This window comes from Apteryx rowi, unplaced genomic scaffold (genome assembly GCF_003343035.1).
Source record: "Apteryx rowi isolate R43461 unplaced genomic scaffold, aptRow1 scaffold_1, whole genome shotgun sequence".
Taxonomy (NCBI): Eukaryota; Metazoa; Chordata; class Aves; order Apterygiformes; family Apterygidae; genus Apteryx; species Apteryx rowi.
In genome coordinates, this window is record NW_020447196.1 from 10,222,553 (window position 1) to 10,231,044 (window position 8,492).

The 8,492-nt window shown below is 38.7% G+C and overlaps 1 long non-coding RNA gene across 1 annotated transcript; it reads left to right on the plus strand.

Moving 5' to 3' along the window:
* Positions 1-265: 265 nt before the first annotated feature.
* On the plus strand, positions 266-6,317 carry LOC112963320. Its single transcript, XR_003252561.1, has 3 exons — positions 266-412; positions 3,312-3,379; positions 4,724-6,317. It is a non-coding gene; the product is annotated as an uncharacterized LOC112963320 (long non-coding RNA).
* The last annotated feature ends 2,175 nt before the right edge of the window (positions 6,318-8,492 follow it).

Here is an 8,492-nt window from a genome sequence, read left to right on the forward strand (position 1 = left end):
TTGGATTACTCTGAATTACTCTGGCATAGCTGACACATACAGACTCCAAAAAGCTCAACTCCCCCCAAGCCAGGGACAAAAATAAACTGGCCATATAGGCTCCCTTAAGCTGCTGTTGTAACTTGTTGCATTTATTTTCTGTTAAACGCTAGTTAAGACGTTGCTTCTGAATTGCTTTAACCATCGGCTCAGAGATCTTGTAAGGAAGGTTCAGAGATGACAAAACCAGCTGGGCTTTCCAGATAAATACAGCTGATCTGCTCAGCCCAGCAGCCCAGTCTAACTTGCCTCTGCACCACAGTAAGTATATGCCTGAAGACTGCATAGGCACAGCTATAGGCACTACCTAGCCTGAGTACCAATATAGGTGCTGCGTACTTCAGTGTCAGCTGTGCACCATTCTGCGTTGCAGGTGGGTTTTGGAGTCTGCATTGAGCTGTCCATAACATTGCAATTTTGTGCTACCAATACCTGATTGAGCRGGTTTCAGGTTATTTGAATGTCTAACACGCCTTACCCCTCGACCGAACTGTGGAGGTACTCTACCAGCAGCTGGTGTTAGAAAGCTGAGTCTGTCACCAGAGAAGAATACTGAAGGACAAAAAAATGGGGGGGGGGGGATTAAATTATACTTTAAAACAAGCTAGAGCAATTGGCTAGTGCAGAATCAGCAACCCCTTTCCTCTCGGTAGGCAGTGCCTCTTATCAGGAACATAAAGCCATAAACATTTGCCCCTTGCAGATCGTATGGATCCAGGTGGAATTTGAATTTTAAAAGCCTTCAAGCCCGAACTGTCTTAGGAGCTGTCTGCTTAAAAGAGCACATTTCTCTTTGTGCAATTTGGGCAGCACTGCAATCAAGGGAGCCACATATGCTGGATTCTATTCAACTTAATAGATAGAAATTTGGCAGGAGAGTGTTCTCCATATGGGGTTTTCAGCTGTAGGAAAGCTTCTGCCTTTGCTATAAAAGAGACTGGGATTGTTCCTTTCCAGAGTATGCTCCCTCTTCGGCTAGACGGCTGAGGAGAACTGGGTTCAGAGGAGAGCTGCCTCTTCATGTGCAATCGAGTACTAGTGAACCCCCCGCTGGCTTTCAAAGGGAGCTCGTGACGTTCCCTGGACGTTCTGAGGAACTTCTTACTACTCACTTTGTCTTGACTGTATTTTTGGTTTACGTTTTATCAAGAGCATCCAGGGGCCTGGATTGCCACGTTTTGTCAAATATCATTTCTAAAGAATAAATGTGTCATTCAGTCACTTATCTAACTGCGACAGTGCAGAGCAGTGTTGGAAGATACTCAGTGACCTAACAAAAAAAATTGAGCATAGAGCATGAGACCGAAGTTATTTCACCAAACAAAATCATACTGGGATAAAAATACAAATAAGTTTTCTCAATTTACTGCAGGTATGAGGGCTTCATTGTACAGAAACAACTTCTTTCCCATCAAGACAAAGGAATTTAGCCTGAAATAATTAATTGAGGTAGGCAAAGCCCAACAGTTCCATCATCGCCAAAGGCAAAGCAAAGAACAATTGTATGGACAGGAAAAAACTCACAATGAGATCTCTGGGAATAATTCCAATAGTATGAAATTAATGTAAATCAAAAATAGCTCCTATGAAGTTAATGTAAGACGCTGTGGGAAATAAGAATCAGGCCCAACAACCTAAATATGAATCACAGAGGAAAAAAAAGCAGAAGACTATGACGGAGGTATTTAATAACATATTAAATTAATATTAATACTGAGTGATCGCTAACGGAATAAACATTCCCTGAGAATGTTTAAGTCATATGACAGTAGTTTCTTGCAGGAGTAGTATAAACTTTAATGGTAATCTTGTCTCAGTGAATCTTACAGAATTTACACAATCCAAATGGATTCTATGATAGCTTTCAGGAAATGCATCTTTCTTAGCTGGGTAACAGTTACCTCGAATAATGGATGGCAACAGGAACGTTATCACGTAAATGCGACAGAGAGGAAACTACCTGGAATCTATTTAACCGTGTTGCTCCATTACTCTAGATGTTTGCCAGGCTCTTTTTTTTGCAGCTGCTCAAGGAAGAAAGCCGGAAGCCCAGCACTGCTTGCGCAATGCAAGCAAGTATAACTTTTTCACTGTTGCTTTTATATATTTGATATAATTAATTTCATGTTTTTAGATTCAAAATGAATAAAAACCCCATATGACTCAGTGGAGGATTTGCTTGTCAAGAATATGTTAGAATGATATTTGCGTTCACTAACAGAACTGAAAATATTACCCTGAACGAGTTTATTTCAGAAACTGATCTATTCTTTGAGGTGTTTGTATGTTTGCCGTAGAGGTCAGGATGAATTAGGATATATAGGATATTTTAAGATGGTGTCTGTGTTTTCTCAATATTGCTCTGCTTTGGTAAGGCATTTGCTTTTGTTGTCTAAATGGGCTCAAATATGTCATTCTTATTACCAAGGCTTATTTAATTCATTTACTAGGTCATTGCTTGGGATAATATATGCAAATTGTACATATTAAGAGTGATATGAATTACATCAAGCATTGCCATTTATGTGCAAAATTCATCAAATGTTAATGTAAAATCTATAAATAGAAAGAATAAAATAATAATAAAACATGAATGTGTAGCAGGCATAAAAAATGAAGACCCTTAACTGCCCATTTATTAAGCAAATAAGGACAGCATATTCTTAACTAGCGAGCAAAAAAGGCAAAAGAAAATGACTGTGTGTTACAGTGGCACTGATAACCATTTAAATCAAGTCTCCGGCATTCTGACAGGGTGTGTGCTCATGAACGGGGAAAATGAAAATTAATGTCRTAAAGGAATTCCAACAACTGTGTTGGTTAGAAGGTGGTAGGAGAGATTTAAAAAATAAGCCCACTGATTTCGTCTGTATGACAAAACTTATCACAGATTGCTTGGGCATTACACCAAACAGTTGGAAAGAACTATAAACACAAGAATAATATTTTATATCATTTTGAGTCTGTATTTTATAATTATATGATTCGAATGTTCTTGCTTGCAGGTACAGCCAGGGATGTTACTGGCTAGTCATAAACTGTCCTGAATCTTTAACAATTCATTTTTCTCATATTGTAAGAACAAATATTCACTTATCATTCCAGTATGTGGCAATGAAACACCCATAGAATCTCATATACCCCTACATAATTTGGCATAACTGGCAGGCTCTTCTAAAACTGAATAACTGAATAATAATGAAGGCCATTAATGATGATTAGAAACATTACAAAGAGTGAAAAATTAGTAATATAGTTTCTTATATTCATAGATTGCCTATGAAGAAAGCATTTTTGTAGAAGTCATGCATAATTATTACTCAAGAAGAGGATATCAAAGGTATGTTATTTGAATTTTCACTCTCTTAAAAAATGCTCTCATTATTGTAGCCTGAACTACTACATTTCAGGAAAATAGTTAACTTCTCCCTTTTTTCCTAATGATTCATATAATGCTTCCCTACTCAATTGTTTTAATTTAAGCTCTTCTATTCCCACAGATTGATAACCATTTACAACATAAGATGTACATCCTTTCAGGAACTGGACATATATGTTCTTCACGTTAATTTTGTTCTTATGACTGCTGATTTAAATGAAGCAATTTTTATTTTTCTTTTAAAATCCAGATGTCATTAATTTTTTTTATCAGCCTCTAACAGAAAACATACCTCAACACTTTTGGATACATACTGCTAGCCTTTATAAATCTCAATCATAAAATAGCAAAGCGTTGCTTAACATCTGCTCCTCCTTTCAGCATAAAGAGAAAAAAAAAAGCCTCCCTCTTCCAACGGCAGTTGTGCAGCTTTCAGAGACTTGTGTATTTCTTGTGGTCTATGTTGCACAAGCAGAATAATAAATCACTGAAAGTTAATTCCCCTAATAAACAAATTTGTATAAGCACGATCCTCTCAAATATGATCTGCTTTTCCTGATTTATCTTTGCCCATTTTGAAATACACCATTTGTGTCATCACAGAAGGCCAAATCCTGCAGTGCTGGTTTATTCCTAATAAATACTACTTAATTCTTAAAAGGTCTGATTTAAAGTCCATGTTAGTGAATTAGCAGCTTTTCATTGATTTTGATATTATCTGGATAAGGTGAGGAGGTACAAAGCAGGTAGCCCTGCCTCCTTCCCAGTCAAGGTTATAAGATGTTCACCTTAGTGATTACTGCAGGAGGTTATACAACATATAGTGGAGAAATACATTTTGGTTATCACGGATACAATAGGAAAGAGGACCCATTTTACTTGTGTTTGGATGAACCCTAAGGAACAGAACAAAAATCCAATTCCTGCAAACAAATGTGACATAATACATGATCGCGCTTTATATTTAGCTGACATTTATAAGCAGTTCATAAAGAGGAATGATTATTAAAACATCAATTAAAACATAAATAAATTGTGACAAACTGTTTGAGAGCAACTACGTATTAGACTGCTAATAAGGGTGATTTCTTCTGCCTCCTCCCCTGTGCTTGTGGCCATCAGTAACACATTGTTTACTTCCCTAGATTTCTTATTACAGCTACTCAGTTTATTAACCCCATATAAACATAACATTAATACAAAATGTTACCAGATGTTTGAAAGAAGCTATGAAAATGCTCCCTTAGGTTCTGTAGGCTTGAGTTATTAATTTATAAACTCTTTGGTTTCTTTTCTTCTTTATAGGATTTTTCCAAAAGGATTTGGTGCTCTCAAAGGCAAAATCTTGCTTGCCTATTAATGCATGAAACCTCACTGAAGTCACTGAAACGACTCGTGTGAAAAGATATACTAAAGTTCATTATAGGAAGATTAGCYGTTTGGGTTTAAGAAAACTGTATACAAAGTGCCATTGTGAAGAGAGGTAGTTTCGGTCTTTGTCATTTACATACCAAGCAGATACTTCCACCCTTTGCTCCCAATTTGATAACTGAGCAAAAGCATAACAATAAAGAAAGAAAAATACATATTTTTAAAATTTACTTTAATAAACCAGTGCTACAGCCGACGGAGACCTGAGGATCTCTTTCAGCAAGCTGGGAAGGCAAGCAGAAGGGAGGAGCCCCCGTGGAGGTCTCYGGCTCATCTGGGGAGCCACGCGACCACCTTCTTCCTCTGGGCCTCCCAAACAGCTGCTCCATGTGCAGAGTGTGCAGAACAGCTTAAGGAAATCTGGGGAGAATTTAATCAAGGGCAAAAGAACAACCGAAAATAAAAGAGAATCCTACACACCCGGAAATAGATATTATTACTGGGGCCCAGCACCGTTCAGTGCAGGTCCTAGCCAGGTTTGCCAAGGAGGAAAATACTACTGCAGGGGGGGTGATTGAGACCTACGTAGCCTCTCCTCCCGGGACCGCCTGAAAACAGCACAGGTGCTTTCCAGAAAGATGGCTGGATGGTTGGGAACTGCTGAGACTTCCACAGAAATTAAAGCTGCTTCCTTTAGCCATGTCCCGAGAGTAGATACTGGCAGTCACGTTGCCTTCCCTTCCCGTCCTGTCCTGTCCCGTCCCATCCCTTCCCTTCCCCGCAGGCTCAGGAAGCAAGGCGGCTCCAGTCCGCACATCCAGACGCTCCCTACACCGTGTCCCGAGGTCAGCAACGGTTTTGGTATAGCCGTATTAACCCTTCATGCAGAGCTCTGCTACTTGCATCTTGCAGTCCAAACCCCCCAGACAATACTGCCCTAAAACTCTGCCCATGAGGATGATGACGGTGCAAAACTGCTTGGGTGTGTGATGCACTAGCCCACGTCCTACCTGACCTCATTTCTCCGTTCCTCTGCGACTCTACCCCAGGATCAACTTGCATTCAGCAAAGTGACCCTGGCATGACACCGGCGGCACACGGCGTAGCCCTGCCTATGGTGGCCATCGCTGCTGGGTCCTCGGCCACTTGTGCAAGGGGCGGTGGGACTCTGGAGAGGGACCTTTGCAAGCGTGCGCGAGGGGCAAGGTCTCTCACAGGGGAAGGTTCACGCATCCCCCGAGACCTCGGAATTCGAGACAACTACCCAAGGAGCAACACCACAGAAGAAAGGTGCACAGAAGGAAAATGGGAAATCCTGAGATGAAACGGCCAGTTCCCCCATGGAAAGAGTCGCACGGAAATTAAGGGGCACGACACCAGGAGGAAGGACTCCAGAGGAGCATCTACAGAAAGCACTCTAAAACACCTGACAACTTAACAGAAAATTGCTTTTTTGTTATGGGTTCGTGGGTTTCTTTAACGTCTTAGAGAAAATCTAACCAAGAGAGATGTGTTTGATAAAATTCCAGAAGATTAAATAAATGCTAAAAAAAGATAATCACTTTTTTTTTTAATTCAGTAAGTCATTTTCTTAAAATATCTCTAATGAGAAACATTTATGTCTCTTCTGAGATCAAAACATTTACTKTATTAGTTTACTAGTATTATTTACTGTAATCTCCTCAATTCAGTTTTTTTTAATGTCTTTTGGTATAACCTTGATCTCTCCAAAGGTGATGGAAATTTTGCCAGGCTTCATCCTTATTGATAGCAGAGCCTCTCACAGATGATTCACTCCTCATTTCTAGGAAATATTTATGCCCCGGTCTAGGAAACCTCCAAGTGTCCATGTCTAAATACCTACAGTATATCGAAGTATGGTGTTTTTTGAATTTTGATGTGCATAACAAGTATGGTGAAAATATTGAAGAAAGAAAAATAGCCTATGCTTGTCTGAGTAACAATGAAGTGCAAATCTGTAATATTTCAAAATATATATTGCCTATTAAATTAATTCATTATTACTTATTACTGGCCTCCTACTGCCAGTTTTGTGCTTGGGAAACTAAAACCAAAGCAGAAGACTAACAAGTAAAGGAAAATTCATGGTCAGGTTAAGAAATCAGTAACTCACTTTGTGCGACAGAATAGAGTTTGACCATCTAAAGTATCTCTGATTTTGTGGCAAATTTCAGCCTGTACTTAAAAAAAAAAAAATCTTCCAGAACTGGTCACAGCAGCGCTATTATCCATTACAAGAAAAAGCAATGAAACTACATGAAATTTGGCTTAGGGCCCAGACCTGAATAAGGCTATTGCAGACCAGCCTGACACTGATATATTCTCTGGTTTCCACAGAAGTATTCTAAGTTTTCATGGCTGCAGCAAAACCCCACAATTCTGTGTTCCCTGCCAGGCTCCCTTCTCTCAAAAAGCTGATTCATGGCAATATGAGGCTGTGCATCCAAGAGCTGAGCATGACCTAGAAATGGCAGAAAGGGCTCAAGATCACATTACTGTTGATATGCAGATTATTGGTCAAGTGCTTGGCTACACAGACCAAGGGGAGCCTGGGGACACTCTTTGAGATAAAGCAGTTTTCTGTGCAATAACAAGAATATAAGTTCAGAGGATGGACCTCGATGTATATTTAGAATATGAAAATGTACAGTTGAATAATACATCATCATGCTTTTTAGGATAGTTTTCTTTCAAAAAAAGCATCACAGACAGGAAAGCAATTATAAGCTCATTTTGATGGGCTCATAATCATGATTTTCCATAGAAACTTCAGAGACTTTCAATGGAATATACAGAAATATCTGGAATGCTAATTGTCACTATAGAATTGCTACAAGGCTGAAATATGTTAACTCAGAACTATCTGAGCACTCAAATAACTACATCTTTGAAAATAAAGCAAAGAATCAATCCTCTTCTGCAAATCTAACTAAAATTATATCCAACAAAAACATTTTGAGCAATTACACACAAGTCAGACTAACACACCTACTGTGTAGGTACACAGCACAGAACAGAATTTACCTACATTGGTACCATTTTATTACCCATTTTCAAGAAAAAATGATTTCATATTGGAACAGGTATAAAGGAAAACTGCTCAGACGGTCAGGGCAATGAATGGCCTATCTTAAGATTTTTTTTAAGTATTTTTAACAAGTGTAATTTGTTTGGCCCAGCAAAACAAAGGCTGAGAAGATGCAGCTACTATTGCCAGATATATGTGCAAGAAACAGGAAGAAGAGCTGCTTAACCAAAAAAGAAAATTTTAGCCCTAATCACAAATATGTGGTAGAAATCCAGAAAACATTTCTATTTATCAATGAAGTTCTGAAACACATTTCTAGTAGGAGTAATGGAAAGAGGAAGAATCTAGCTAGCTTTTAAATGGAGCTTTAGCAATTATGAGGTGGCATCTTAGYTTGATGGATAAATAGTAACAGTAGCTCATTTATCGGAATGAACATCAACATGTTAATTTGAACACAGAAACAATGTAAAAAACTTAAGGAAACTTGAAAAATTAAAAAACAAAACCACCAAACCCTAACCTTACTTGAGCTTCAAGTCATTTTTGTAAAAAGGAAAAAGATAATCCAACAGTGAATGTGTTTCCAGTTCCGTTTCTCTGAAATACAAGAACACTCAGCTTGAAATATCAGCATCATGTACATTTGAACTG